Consider the following 16,948-nt stretch of genomic DNA (forward strand, 5'->3'; position numbering starts at 1 on the left):
CCGAGTACCTTATGCCTTATGAGTATCCAAGACCTACACCTTTGGTTATGGCTGGGCCTTGAACCCTCCCTGACCAAGGAGTAGAGGAGTTGAGGAAATATGATCGACTCGCTAAAGAGAAGGCAGATATGGAGGCAGCCTATGAGAGGGAGGTGAAGAGGCTTCGTGCAGCTTATCTTCCAGTCTCCAGAGCTTTAGAAGATTGTTTCTAGGGTTCCATAGGATATTCATTTACCTTCTCTCTTATATTGTATTTGGTTACGAAGATTGTACTTCTTTGGTGTAAAAATATTTTCCAGATATTATTGATGTGATATTTCCATATATGTCTAAATGATTAATATTTTCAAATATTTGCAAATAGGACTCTAAAGTTCATCTGATAAATAAAAACCAATCATATGCACAAGCATTACATGCATCATGTGCAAAAGCAGGTTTTGCTCCAGCCTTCTTGTTCTATGGTCTAACTCTGTGTTCTTCATTTATTTTGAAGACAAGCTGACTCACCGGTACTACACCTGAGCCAACTCTTCAAGACTGATGGATCATCTAGAGCAAGATAATCGTGAACTCAAGGAGGAAGTGGCCAGATTGACTGTCCTGATGGAGTCTTTCATGGCCTCCCAGAGCCAGTTATCTCTGACGCCTTCAACTCCTCCCCAGAGGACAGTCATCTCCGAGATTGCCTCTTCAACCGTGCCTGCGGCCAGCGCCCACTATGCACCAACAGCTATGCCAGCCGGGTTTCCTTGGGGGATGCCTCCCAAAGTTGTTCCTGAGGGTCTTGCACCCACCTTTGCTTCTCTGTCGGCATCTAGCCTGGTCCTTGCCGTTCCACCTCCTCTCGTGCATATTATGCCCAGAGTAGACGACACCATCTACCATTCTGAGCCGTATGAGGGCCCAGATGTCTATGAAAAGATGGATGCTATAAACGATCAGTTTCTTGAGCTCCGCAAGGAACTTAAAACTCTCAAAGGAAAGGACCTCTTCGGCAAGTCTGGTGCTGAACTCTGCTTAGTCCCAAACATCAAAATCCCTGTAAAATTCAAAGTACCTGACTTTGAAAAGTACAAGGGAAATACTTGCCCTCTCAGCCACCTGGTCATGTGTGCCAGGAAGATGTCGACTCAGACCGACAATGATCAACTTCTTATTCACTATTTCCATGACAGTTTGTCCGGTGCCGCCCTGAGATGGTATATGGGCTTGGACAGTGCAAACATCTGATCCTTCAATGACCTTGGCGAAGCTTTCGTCAAGCAATACAAGTATAACATGGATATGGCTCCCGATAGGGATCAGTTGAGGGCCATGTCCGAGAAGGACAAGGAAACTTTCAAAGAGTACGCCCAGAGGTGGCGAGAGCTAGCAGCACAGATTGTGCCTCTGCTGGAAGAAAAGGAAATGACCAAGATCTTTCTGAAGACATTGAGCTCATTTTACTATAAGCGGATGATCGCCAGCGCTCCTTCTGATTTCACCGAGATGGTGAACATGGGGATGCGTCTGGAGGAAGGAGTCAGGGAAAGGCGCCTGACCAAAGAAGAAGGCTTTTCTGCCAAACGATATGGAGCGTTTGGAAAGAAGAAAGATGGTGAGGCATATGCTGTGACCTCCCATGTTAAACCAAGAAGACCCTCAGTAAGGAGGAATACCGTGCGTCCTGCCGGTAATCAACATCAGGTGGCTCACATAGCACCTGTTTTTAGAGAAAATCAGCACTACCAGCACAACAATAACCAACAACAACAACATCAACAATATCAACAACAACAGCACCGTCCTCAACAGCAGGCCTACCAGCCTCGAAACAACAATCAGCCCAGTACAAGCTATGAGAGGCAGAGGGTCACCTTTGATCCTATTCCTATGACCTATGCACAATTGTATCCCTCTTTGATAGAGAGGAAGATGATTACTCCATGAGATCCACTGGCTATACCTACCAACCTTCAATGGTGGTAAAAGCCCGAGCTACACTGTGTTTATCATTCCGGTGCCCCCGGACATGACGTGGAAGACGGTTACCCACTGAAGACCAGGGTTCAAGACCTTGTGAGATGTGGTATCTTGTGTTTCGAGGACGTAGGTCCCAATGTGAAGAAGAACCCATTGCCCGAGCATGGGAAATCCTCTGTCAACATGGTCTAGGGCTGCCCTAGTAAATATAAAGTCAAATATGTCAGCCATATTCGACAATCATTGGTCGAGATGCACAGGCTTTTGTGTGAATACAGTCATTACGAGCACGACCATGACAGATGTCGTGTCTGCACTATCAATCAGAGGGGATGTCACCAAGTCCGTAAAGACATCCAAGAAATGTTGGATGAAGGTGTAATTGAGATACTTCAGAATCGAGATGTTGATGATGATGAAGTCAATGTGATATCTCCGGTATTTCGGATCCCTGAGCCCGTTGTCATCCGGTATGATGGCAGAAAGCAGAAGGCGTCTCCCTCTTTGATTATTAAACTAGTTGGCTTTGTGCCATACTCTTTTGATAAAGTTGTCCCCTGTCGTTACAATGTTGTGACATTGGAAGATGGGAAGGAGGTGTCATTGCCCTTTACTTCTGTTGTTAATATTGCCGATGTCAGCGGCCTGACCTGTAGCGGTCGTGTTTTCTCGGCTCTGCCGAAACCCCAGGCTGACGTCCCAAGGGCTGATGTTGCTGATTATGTTGTACGCCCGATTGGGAATGCTGTTAATGCTCCGAATCCGGCACTTGTTGCCAGTAAACCTGCCTCCGTTGTAAAAACTCCTGTCTCTGCTGGCCAGAGTGGCACCACGAAAGAAGACTGTGATGAGATGATGAGGCTCATCAAAAGGAGTGAATACAACGTTGTAGATCAGCTTCTACAAACGCCATCATTATTCTGTGTTATCTTTGTTGATGAATTTAGAACCACACCGTGAAGCTTTGTAGAGGGTTTTGGATGTGGCGTATGTAGACCATGACGTCACAATAGAACAATTTGACAGTAATGTTGCAAACATTACTGCTTGTAACAATTTGAGTTTTTGTGATGCTGATCTCCCCGAGGAGGGAAGAGACCACAATTTGGACTACACATAAGTCCAATTAAGATTGCTTAATGTAACACCCTTCTAAAATACCCCAAATTTAAATTAAAACATCAAAACATAAATCAGAGTAGATATGCAATTAAAGGGTGTCACACTTGACACTTCACACCGTTTTCCAAAATATCCTGTCATGCTCATTTATTTAATCAAAATAAAACATTTGCATAATTCGCAGCGGATAAAGTCTAACAACAATGCTAAACATATAACACATTACATGTAACTTGTTCAACAATCATCAATGAAAAACAAGTTAAACATCCCGTCCCGATGTTACATCTACCAGAGCATGACCCACTAAGGAACTACACTAGACTCCAAGGACTAGCTTCTACTCAATCACTGCTCGTTACCTGAAACATAGTTGTAAGGGTGAGTTCCTCAATCGATATAATAAGCATTATAAATTATCATGTAATGTTAAGTAAGTTAACACATTCAATCACCCTAATCAGATCACACAATCAGTAACGGCAATATCAACTCCAAAATCATACTCAACACAATCACCAAAACAACACGTATAATATTGGAATACATCCATTCATATTATACGCCATACATACATACATTATGCAATGAGACTCCATGCATGCGGCACCGACTATTCGTGAACATATAGTTCAACCTCACCGATCAAATCCAGATACGGCTACCAAGCTCACTAGTCCCACTCATTTGAGACCTAGTGACTCACTCACTAATTCCTCACCATGGGAATTAGCTACCACCCCAAGGGCTATGATATGCACGCTAATCACCTAGCATGCAAACATCAACAGCAATTTACAATACTCACTCACTAATTCCTCACCATGGGAATTAGCTACCACCATAAAGGCCATAATATGCACGCTAAATCACCTAGCATACAACATCAACAACAATCCACAATGGACATATGCTCACACTCTAAGCCATAAAACAGTCCATTCCACATAATACATATATTCACAGCATTATGCATACAATCATACATCATCAGCATATTATCACAAAATCATATCATGTCATGCCAATTAATAATCACAGTATTAGCACACTCTACTAATACCTGCACTGCTCAAAACAACGGGAAATGATCCCTACTATATCATACATCATCTAAATTACATTACTCAGCTGAACAACCAAAAACTGCACAACAACAGCCCAGAAAAATCACAAATCTGCCCATACGCGTATTGCCTAGTCCCATACGCGTATGGCCCATTTCCTGGCCAAGCCCATACGCGTACCACCATCTCATACGCGTATGCTACGCGTAACACCTCTCCCATACGCGTACCAACAGAGACAAAACTACGTTAAAATCATCATCTTCCTCATCCATACGCGTATTGCCTAGTGCCATACGCGTACCAGACCATCTCATACGCGTATGCTACGCGTAACACCTCTCCCATACTCGTACCAACAGAGACAAAACTACGTTAAAATCATCATCTTCCTCATCCATACGCGTATTGCCTAGTGCCATACGCGTACCAGACCATCTCATACGCGTATTGCCTAGTGCCATACGCGTATGACCAGAAACCAGATTTCCAGATCTGCTATGGTTTTCTCTGCTACGAGATCTCTCCAATTCCACCTTCCACAGTCCAATTTTTCACCGTATTCGTTCATATCATCTAACACAATTCATACCCTATTCAATTTCACAAATTCTAACATTATTATATCTAATTCCTACGAATTTCCTTCAATTATAATCCCAAATTCCATTCATCCAATATTTCACAATTTCAGCATACATCATTCTAATCAGAGTCAAATCAATGGTTTATCACTACCCATTACATGTTATCCCATAATACCCATTAAACGATGATAAACCCCCCTTACCTGAGTTAATCCGGCAATCCTTTAGCTTCGAGCTCTTCCTCTCTTCAACCCTTGTTCTCTGGCTCTTTGCCCTTTTCCCTTTTCCACTTTTGATTCGTTTCTCTGTTTTCACGTGAAAACCTCTTTTTACCAAATGGGACCTTTTCTAATTCCAACTTTTATTCCAATAATAATAATAATAATAATAATCCAATAATAATAATCCCAATAATATTCCAATAATAATCCAATTATTTAATTAAATTAATAAATATACTATTAACTTAATTTAAATAATTATCTTATTTTAATCGGGGTGTTACAACTCTCCCCCACTAAAAGAGTTTTCGTCCTCGAAAACATACCTCAAGTGAATAAATCAGGATAAGACTCCTTCATCTGACTCTCAAGTTCCCAAGTCACATTGCCACCTGCTGGTCCTCTCCAAGCTACCTTTACCAAAGCAATCTCTTTACCCCGCAACTGCTTCAACTCTCGATCCTCGATCCTCATAGGTGATGTTTCAACAGTCAGGTTATCTCTCACCTGTACATCATCTACATGGACTACATGCGACGGATCAGGAATGTACCTCCTCAACTGAGACACATGAAAAACCTCATGCAAATTCGCAAGTGACGGCGGTAAAGCGATACGATAGGCTACCTCCCTTATCCTCTCCAAAATCTGATAAGGACCAATAAATCGAGGTGTCAACTTCTTCGACTTCAAAGCTCGACCAACCCCAGTTATCGGAGTAACACGAAGAAACACATGGTCTCCCTCTTGAAACTCAAGTGACTTCCTCCTCTTGTCGTGATAACTCTTCTGACGACTCTGAGCAATCCTCATCTTCTCCTGAATCATCTTAATCTTTTCCGTAGTTTGTTGAACAATCTCCGGTCCAACCACAACACTCTCACCGGACTCATACCAACATAAAGGTGTCTGACATCTCCTACCATACAAAGCTTCAAACGGTGCCATACCAATGCTCGAATGAAAACTATTGTTGTAGGTAAACTCAATCAAAGGTAAATAACAATCCCAAGCACCTCCTTTTTCCAAAACACAAGCCCTCAAAAGATCCTCCAGTGACTGAATCGTCCTCTCAGTCTGACCATCAGTCTGCGGATGGTATGCAGAACTCAATCTCAGCTTAGTTCCCAAAGCCCTCTGCAAACCTTCCCAGAACTTCGATGTAAATCTAGGATCTCTGTCCGAAACAATACTCGACGGAATACCATGCAAACTTACAATTTTCTCAATATACAACTCAGCTAATCTCTCTAACGGATAATCCATTCTGATCGGAATGAAATGAGCCGACTTTGTCAATCTGTCAACAATCACCCAAATAGCTTCAAAATTCTTAATTGTCCTCGGTAAACCAGAAACAAAATCCATACTGATACTATCCCACTTCCACCCTGGAATAACCAACGGTTGCATTAGCCCAGACGGCTTCTGATGCTCAATCTTTGACTTCTGACAAGTCAAACAAGAATAAACAAAACTCGCAATTTCTCTTTTCATTCCCGGCCACCAAAATAACTTTTTCAAATCATGATACATCTTCGTAGCTCCAGGATGAATACTCAAGCCACTACGATGTCCTTCCTCAAGAATACTCTTCTTAAGTTCGGTAACATCCGGAATACACACCCGATTACCAAATCTCAAAACACCATTCTCATCAACTCTAAATTCACCACCTTGACCCTGATTCACTAGAGTCAACTTATCAACCAAAAGCACATCGGATTTCTGATCCTCTCTAATCTCATCCAGAATACCACTCGTTAACTTCAACATTCCCAATTTAACACTATTGTGAGTACTCTCACACACCAAACTCAAGTCTCTAAACTGCTCAATTAAATCCAATTCCTTAACCATTAACATAGACATATGCAATGATTTCCGACTCAATGCATCAGCCACTACGTTTGCTTTACCCGGATGGTAATTCAAACCAAAGTCATAATCCTTCAGAAACTCTAACCATCTCCTCTGTCTCATATTCAGCTCTTTCTGATCAAACAAATACTTTAAACTCTTATGGTCACTGAAAACCTCAAATCTTGACCCGTACAAGTAATGCCTCCATAACTTCAGAACAAATACCACAGCTGCCAACTCTAAATCGTGTGTCGGATAGTTCCTCTCATGAACCTTCAGTTGTCTCGAAGCATAAGCTACAACCTGCTTATTCTGCATCAAAACACCACCCAAACCCAACAATGAAGCATCACAGTAAACCTCAAATGGTTCCGACGGACTTGGTAATATCAGAATAGGAGCAGTAGTTAACCTTCTCTTTAACTCTTGGAAACCTTCTTCACATTTTGAGTCCCAAACAAATGCTTGCCCCTTTCTAGTCAACATTGTCAACGGTAACGCCAACTTAGAAAATCCCTCAATAAATTTCCTATAATAACCTGCAAGTCCAAGAAAACTCCTTATCTCGGAAACTGACTTCGGAGCTTCCCACTTAGATACCGCTTCTATCTTAGAAGGATCAACAACAACACCACCTCTTGAAATCACATGCCCAAGAAAACTAACCTCTTCTAACCAAAATTCACACTTAGACAGTTTAGCAAATAACTTCTTTTCTCGTAGAACTCCTAAAACCACTCTCAAATGTTCAGCATGCTCTTCTTCAGATTTCGAATACACCAAAATATCGTCAATAAACACCACAACAAACTTGTCTAGGTACGGATGGAAAATCCTATTCATATACTCCATAAATACTCCAGGCGCATTAGTCACACCAAAAGGCATTACAGAATACTCATAATGTCCATACCTTGTTCTGAAAGCAGTCTTCTGAATATCCTCAGTTTTCACACGTATCTGATGATACCCCGATCTCAAATCTATTTTGCTGAACACACTCGCACCAACCAACTGATCCATCAAATCATCAATCCTCGGCAAAGGATACCGATTCTTGATCGTCACTTTATTCAGTTGCCTGTAGTCCACACACAACCTCATAGTACCTTCTTTCTTCTTAACCAATAACACTGGTGCGCCCCACGGTGACACACTCGGACGAATGAATTTCTTATCCAACAGATCTTCCAGCTGACTCTTCAATTCAGTTAACTCAACAGCAGACATACGGTACGGAGCCATCGATATCGGCCTAGTACCAGGTACCAAATCAATCGAGAACTCAACTTCACGCTCTGGCGGTAATTCATTCACTTCTTCAGGAAACACATCAGGAAAATCACACACCACGGCGAGATTGCAAATCACCAGTTTATCTTTAGCCTCCAAAGTCGCTAACAGCATAAACAACTCTGCCCCATCTGCTACTGCCTCATTCACCTGCCTTGCTGATAGAAACAAACTCTTTCCTTCCTCAATCTCAGGAAAGATCACAGTCTTATCAAAACAGTTGATATAAACTCGGTTAAACACCAACCAGTTCATACCCAGGATAACATCAATCTGCACTAGTGGAAGACACACGAGGTCCACCCCAAAGTCTCTACCAAAAATACTCAAAGGACAATTTAAACAAATTGAAGTAGTAGTCACTGAACCCTTCGCAGGAGTATCAATCACCATACTTCCATGCATCTCAGATATCTCTAACTTAAGTTTCACAGCACAATCCAAGGATATAAAGGAATGAGTCGCACCTGTGTCAATAATAGCTACAAGAGGAAAGCCATTAATATAACACGTACCTCGGATCAAACGATCATCTGCAGAAGTCTCAGAACCCGATAAAGCAAAGACCTTGCCTCCCGACTGGTTCTCCTTCTTTGGCTTAGGACACTGTGGACTGATATGACCCACCTCTACACAGTTGAAACAAGTCACAGTCTTCAACCGGCACTCTGCAGCCAAGTGACCACCTTTTCCACACTTGAAACACTTTTTCTCAGTACTGGTACACTCATGGATACGATGTCCAGCCTGACCACATCTGTAACACTTAGCAGGGCACTGGAGTCTCCCCCACTAGGTCTCCTCATCCCACTCTGTCTCTGGAAACCTTTGCCAGCTGCATACGGTTTCCCACGATCATTCTGATTCTTGCCTCTCCTATCAACCCTTTGCTGATAGCTCTCTGCTCTAGCCTTGGTATCTTGTTCAAAAATCCTGCAACAGTCAACCAAATCAGAAAACACTCTAATCCATTGATACCCAATAGCCTGGTTGATCTCGGGACGTAACCCGTTCTCAAACTTCACACATTTTGAAAATTCCCCAGTAGCCTCGTTATAGGGAGTGTAATACTTCGACAGCTCTGTGAACTTAGCAGCATACTCAGTAACAGACCGGTTGCCCTGCTTCAATTCTAAGAACTCAATCTCTTTCTTTCCTCTGACATCCTCTGGAAAGAACTTCCTCAGGAATCTCTCTCTGAACACCGCCCAAGTGATCTCAGCATTCCCAGCAGCTTCCAACTCAGTGCGGGTAGCAACCCACCAATCATCTGCTTCCTCTGACAGCATATGCGTACCGAACCTGACCTTCTGGTTATCGGCACACTCAGTCACTCGGAAGATCCTCTCGATCTCCTTCAACCACTTCTGAGCACCATCTGGATCGTATGCTCCCTTGAACATTGGAGGAGTGTTCTTCTGGAACTCACTCAGTTGACGAGCAGTTCCCAATCCCACAACATTCGGATTCCCTCCAAGTACTCCAGCTAGCATACCCAGAGCCTCAGCAATCGCAGCATCGTCTCTACCTCTTCCAACCATCTCTGTTCTGAAAACCCAACAAGCTAAAACAATAAGTACTGATAGGGTTACACAACACCTATCACGTACAGGGAAACAGAATAATTACGACTCAACTCGACCGACTATGCTCTGATACCACTAATGTAACACCCTTCTAAAATACCCCAAATTTAAATTAAAACATCAAAACATAAATCAGAGTAGATATGCAATTAAAGGGTGTCACACTTGACACTTCACACCGTTTTCCAAAATATCCTGTCATGCTCATTTATTTAATCAAAATAAAACATTTGCATAATTCGCAGCGGATAAAGTCTAACAACAATGCTAAACATATAACACATTACATGTAACTTGTTCAACAATCATCAATGAAAAACAAGTAAAACATCCCGTCCCGATGTTACATCTACCAGAGCATGACCCACTAAGGAACTACACTAGACTCCAAGGACTAGCTTCTACTCAATCACTGCTCGTTACCTGAAACATAGTTGTAAGGGTGAGTTCCTCAATCGATATAATAAGCATTATAAATTATCATGTAATGTTAAGTAAGTTAACACATTCAATCACCCTAATCAGATCACACAATCAGTAACGGCAATATCAACTCCAAAATCATACTCAACACAATCACCAAAACAACACGTATAATATTGGAATACATCCATTCATATTATACGCCATACATACATACATTATGCAATGAGACTCCATGCATGCGGCACCGACTATTCGTGAACATATAGTTCAACCTCACCGATCAAATCCAGATACGGCTACCAAGCTCACTAGTCCCACTCATTTGAGACCTAGTGACTCACTCACCAATTCCTCACCATGGGAATTAGCTACCACCCCAAGGGCTATGATATGCACGCTAATCACCTAGCATGCAAACATCAACAACAATTTACAATACTCACTCACTAATTCCTCACCATGGGAATTAGCTACCACCATAAAGGCCATAATATGCACGCTAAATCACCTAGCATACAACATCAACAACAATCCACAATGGACATATGCTCACACTCTAAGCCATAAAACAGTCCATTCCATATAATACATACATTCACAACATTATGCATACAATCATACATCATCAGCATATTATCACAAAATCATATCATGTCATGCCAATTAATAATCACAGTATTAGCACACTCTACTAATACCTACACTGCTCAAAACAACGGGAAATGATCCCTACTATATCATACATCAGCTAAATTACATTACTCAGCTGAACAACCAAAAACTGCACAACAACAGCCCAGAAAAATCACAAATCTGCCCATACGCGTATTGCCTAGTCCCATACGCGTATGGCCCATTTCTGGCCAAGCCCATACGCGTACCACCATCTCATACGCGTATGCTACGCGTAACACCTCTCCCATACGCGTACCAACAGAGACAAAACTACGTTAAAATCATCATCTTCCTCATCCATACGCGTATTGCCTAGTGCCATACGCGTACCAGACCATCTCATACGCGTATGCTACGCGTAACACCTCTCCCATACGCGTACCAACAGAGACAAAACTACGTTAAAATCATCATCTTCCTCATCCATACGCGTATTGCCTAGTGCCATACGCGTACCAGACCATCTCATACGCGTATTGCCTAGTGCCATACGCGTATGACCAGAAACCAGATTTCCAGATCTGCTATGGTTTTCTCTGCTACGAGATCTCTCCAATTCCACCTTCCACAGTCCAATTTTTCACCGTATTCGTTCATATCATCTAACACAATTCATACCCTATTCAATTTCACAAATTCTAACATTATTATATCTAATTCCTACGAATTTCCTTCAATTATAATCCCAAATTCCGTTCATCCAATATTTCACAATTTCAGCATACATCATTCTAATCAGAGTCAAATCAATGGTTTATCACTACCCATTACATGTTATCCCATAATACCCATTAAACGATGATAAACCCCCCTTACCTGAGTTAATCCGGCAATCCTTTAGCTTCGAGCTCTTCCTCTCTTCAACCCTTGTTCTCTGGCTCTTTGCCCTTTTCCCTTTTCCACTTTTGAGTCGTTTCTCTGTTTTCACGTGAAAACCTCTTTTTACCAAATGGGACCTTTTCTAATTCCAACTTTTATTCCAATAATAATAATAATAATAATCCAATAATAATAATCCCAATAATATTCCAATAATAATCCAATTATTTAATTAAATTAATAAATATACTATTAACTTAATTTAAATAATTATCTTATTTTTATCGGGGTGTTACACTTAACATAGCGCTAAATTGTCTTATGGCGCCCTAACTCTAACACTAACCATTAACCATTAACATTTAATTCTTGCTCTTTACATTTATGCAATTTACTATTCTTGTACATATTATTCATTTGGTTTTTCCCCTTTGCTCATTTGAGCACATGTTTATGTTAATGCAATTTTCCTTTTGCTCACTTGAGCACATAATTGTGTATATATTATTGTGCTTGTGCTTTTGCTTTGATTGTTGTGGACCAAATGCAAAAAAATGGACAAATGGACTTAGTTCCTAGGACATTCCCTATGCAAAATTGGAGTAAAAAGGCCTTAATGTTGAAGATGGATTAGAAGGACCAAATCTCTAAACTCACTCTTGTCCATTCTTGATTTGCTTCATAGAACTTTTTGATGTTTGTGCTTCTGTGCTAGGGAATCCTATTTGAGCCAAATTGAAGAACCATTGTCATGTGCTTCAAAGAGGAAGATACAAGAGCCATTGGGGATCTTCTAAGAGCTTGTTTTATTAATTTGATAGCTTGAGCTTACACTTATTTGCTTGCTTATTCCAAAGGATGGGAGCTACCTGGATCATCAATATGATCTCAAGAAAGGAACTCCATTTGTGGTCTTGTTTCTTATCCTTCATCTCTTGTATGATTAGGACTTTAGCCATTCTTCTTCTTCCCTCCACTCTAATCCAAGCCAAAACTTTTGTGCAAACATTTAACACTTGTTTTCAAACATTTGAAACCTAAGCCTGATGCTTTTGATTTTCAAACTTCCTTTTCATAACACTTATTTTGAATTGAATCCTTAAGTCAACTTTGACCATGTTTTGTAAATACTTTTCATTTGTAAATATAACTCATTCAAATGTTTTGTGGTTTCAATGGCCACTTGTTATTAAAAAAGATTTATAAACCTTTAGCTATTAGGTTTGAGTTCTCCTTGAGGTAGATATAATACTCACCTATATCCTTAGTGATGGACAATGAGTCTTCCATTCTTATTATAGGGTTAACCCCTCACTAGCATGTTGAATCTATCCTCACATGGTGGATTTCTGGTTTTTAGGTTGAGTTATCTCCCTTGGATAACAAAAGACCTTAAGGCTTTTGGACCAATCAATTCACCAATTTGTTTTGAGATTTTTACTCCGAACTACGAGGTTTTGATCCTAATCTTTTTTAAGATGATACGTAGGCAATGGGTTTATCCATCCAAACATAAATTGTAAATAACTTGTATATTCTCTTCTCATCTCTTCAATCATGTTTGCACAAATAAATTTTCACAAAATACCAACCTTACAAAAAGTGTGAAAAGGGCTCCCTAGGAGTACCTAGGATGTTTTGGGTGCTTAAAACCTTCCTATTGCATAACACACCCCCTTACCCCGATCTCTGACATTTTTACTAGTTTTTGATTCGATAAAACTATTAGGTTTTTGTTCGCTTTCTAACCATTCCTTTGGATAAATAGAAGTGTGGTGGCGACTCGACTTGTATGGTTTACCTTGGATTTAGTTAATATGTCTAATGGTAACGAATACCCCGCTACAGAAAAGTGGAGACTCTGCTGGGGACATTTGCCTAGTGGGTTTTGCCTACTTTTCATATTTGTTGTATTGTACATTATTTTGTGACATATTTTTGTGCAATTTGGGATTACTGTATTGTATGTAATGATTGAATTGCTTGATATATTAATTCCTTGTATGCTTGGTGATCATGTGGAGTTATTCCTTAGCAAGTTGACTTGCAAGCCCATTCACTTGGTGGGGTCATGTTGGGATCAATAATGTCACACGAGTAGTCATGGTTAGGCATTACTCTTTCCAATATAGACCTTAGAAACGAAGGACTTTAGTTTTCCAAGCCCATCTTGGCCTATTTTTAGGACGTAGTGCGAAAGTCGTTCAAGTGTAAGATTTGATACGATTGTTACGCGATACTACACTCATAAGAGTCTCTCTTGAGAATATTTTTGGAATACGAGTAGTCGTTTATTCGATAATATCCAAAAGATGGGATGATGACTATGGGAACCTCTTGTAGAACATGTCTAGCAGGTTAAAACCTAGTACACTCCCTTTGGGTGGTTCTTAACCGAGACTTCATGCTCATGACTTGCAACAAACCCTTGATTCGTGGTTGATCCGTTCTTGTATCCTTAATATCAATGGAACTTGGGTGTTGATAAGGTGTAAACCATATCCACCAAAATGGATGATTGATATTAAGGATGACTTGATCCATCCTATGACCTTTGTGTGGTGTGCTTTGCTTGATCCTTGAGTGTGATTGTTGCATCCATGCATTCATGCACCCATTTGCATTCATATCAACAAAAAATGAGAATATTTTCAAGGAACTTAAGAGGTCTATTTGTAAATTTTCAGATATGGAAAGACAAAGAAGGAATACGAAGAAGTTTAGTTTCAGACAACTCGACTTGAAAGAGTTAAGGAATTTGACATCCTATGTATTAGATCCCTTGGATTTCAAGGCTCGTCATAGGAAGCTTTTATCTATTCTGGCTACTCAAGTGGACGAAGGATTGATGTGTGTATTGGTGCAGTTCTATGATCCCTTGTACTGTTGCTTCACATTTCCGGATTTCCAGCTTTTTCCCACGCTTGAGGAGTATGCCAACTTGTGGGCATACCTATCCTAGACCAGTTGCCGTTCAGTGGCTTAGAGAGGGTTCCTACTTCTCAAGAGATAGCTGATATGTTGCATATAGATGAATCTCTGGTTGGTGCTCATATGACTACCAAAGGTGGAATTCAAGGTCTCCCTTCTGAGTTCCTCATTGCTCAAGCTACTTTATATGGGAAGGCCATGAGTGAGGACGCCTTTGAGGCCATATTTGTACTTCTCATCTATGGGCTAGTGTTATTCCCCAGCATCAACAAGTTTGTGGATATGAACGCTATTAGGATTTTCTCTACTCTTAATCCCGTTTCGACTCTGTTGGGTGACACTTATTTCTCTCTGCATATGAGGAATGCAAAGGGTGGTGGTACCATTGTATGCTGTTTTCCTCTGCTGTACAAGTGGTTTATTTTGCACTTGCTGTAGACGGTCGCCTTCAAGGAGAACAAAGGATGTCTATGGTGGTCCACGAAACTTATGTCTCTCACTAATGATGATATCTTTTGGAACAAACGTGTATATGATGGTGTGCAGATTATCGACTCTTGTGGTGAATTCTCCAATGTGCCTCTTCTTGGTACATGTGGTGGGATTAACTACAACCCTATTTTGGCATGTCGTCAGCTTGGGTTCCCCCTAAATGATAAACCTAATAACATTCTGTTAGAGGGTGTATTCTTCTAGGAGGGTAAAGATCCCCAAGGCTTGAAGGGCAGGATGGTCCGCGCTTGGCGCAAGATCCATAGGAAGGGAAGGAAAGAGCTTGGTCTGAAGAACTGTATTGCTTTGGAACCCTATACCTCTTGGGTTAGGAGGAGAGCTTCCGAGTACCTTATGCCTTATGAGTATCCAAGACCTACACCTTTGGTTGTGGTTGGGCCTTCAACCCTCCTTGAACAAGGAGTAGAGGAGTTAAGAGACGAAGACCGTTCACGTGCTTGGATCCGTGAACGAGAGGAGTTGCTTCAGCAGATTAAAGAGAAGGATGCTTTGATAGAGTTTCTGGAGCACCAGGTTATTGATGAGCCTGATGATGCATTAACTTCTCTTCTTCCTCAGTCCTCCAAGTTTTGGAAGAGGAAATATGATCGACTCGCTAAAGAGAAGGCAAATATGGAGGCAGCCTATGAGAGGGAGGTGAAGAGGCTTCATGCAACTTATCTTCCAGTCTCAAGAGCTTTAGAAGATTATTTCTAGGGTTCCATAGGATGTTCATTTACCTTCTCTCTTATATTGTATTTGGTTACCAAGATTGTACTTCTTTGGTGTAAAAATATTTTCCAGATATTATTGATGTGATATTTCCATATATGTCTAAATGATTAATATTTTCAAATATTTGAAAATAGGACTCTAAAGTTCCTCTGATAAATAAAAACCAATCATATGCACAAGCATTACATGCATCATGTCCATAAGCAGGTTTTGCTCCAGACTTCTTGTTCTATGGTCTAACTCTGTGTTCTTCATTTATTTTGAAGACAAGCTGACTCACCGGTACTACACACGAGCCAACTCTTCAAGACTGATGGATCATCTAGAGCAAGAGAACCGTGAACTCAAGGAGGAAGTGGCCAGATTGACTGTTCTGATGGAGTCTTTCATGGCCGCCCAGAGCCAGTTATCTCTGACGCCTTCAACTCCTCCCCAGAGGATAGTCATCTCCGAGATTGCCTCTTCAACTGTGCCTGCGGCCAACGCCCACTTTGCACCAACAACTATGCCAGCCGGGTTTCCTTGGGGGATGCCTCCCAACTTTGTTCCTGAGGGTCTTGCACCCACTTTTGCTTCTCTGCCGGCATCTAGCCCGGTCCTTTCCGTTCCACCTCCTGTCGTGCATATTATGCCCAGAGTAGACGACACCATCTACCATTCTGAGCCGTATGAGGGCCCAGATGTCTATGAAAAGATGGATGCTATAAACGATCAGTTTCTTGAGCTCCACAAGGAACTCAAAACTCTCAGAGGAAAGGACCTCTTCGGCAAGTCTGCTGCTGAACTCTGCTTAGTCCCAAACGTCAAAATCCCTGTAAAATTCAAAGTACCTGACTTTGTAAAGTACAAGGGAAATACTTGCCCTCTCAGCCACCTGGTCATGTATGCCAGGAAGATGTCGACTCAGACCGACAATGATCAACTTCTTATTCATTATTTCCATGACAGTTTGTCCAGTGCCGCCTTGAGATGGTATATGGGCTTGGACAGTGCAAACATCTGATCCTTCAATGACCTTGGCGAAGCTTTCGTCAAGAAATACAAGTATAACGTGGATATGGCTCCCGATAGGGATCAATTGAGGGCCATGTCCCAGAAGGACAAGGAAACTTTCAAAGAGTACGCCCAGAGGTGGTGAGAGCTAGCAACACAGATTGTGCCTCTGC

Source organism: Lathyrus oleraceus, chromosome 2, assembly GCF_024323335.1.
Source record: "Lathyrus oleraceus cultivar Zhongwan6 chromosome 2, CAAS_Psat_ZW6_1.0, whole genome shotgun sequence".
Lineage (NCBI taxonomy): Eukaryota > Viridiplantae > Streptophyta > Magnoliopsida > Fabales > Fabaceae > Lathyrus > Lathyrus oleraceus.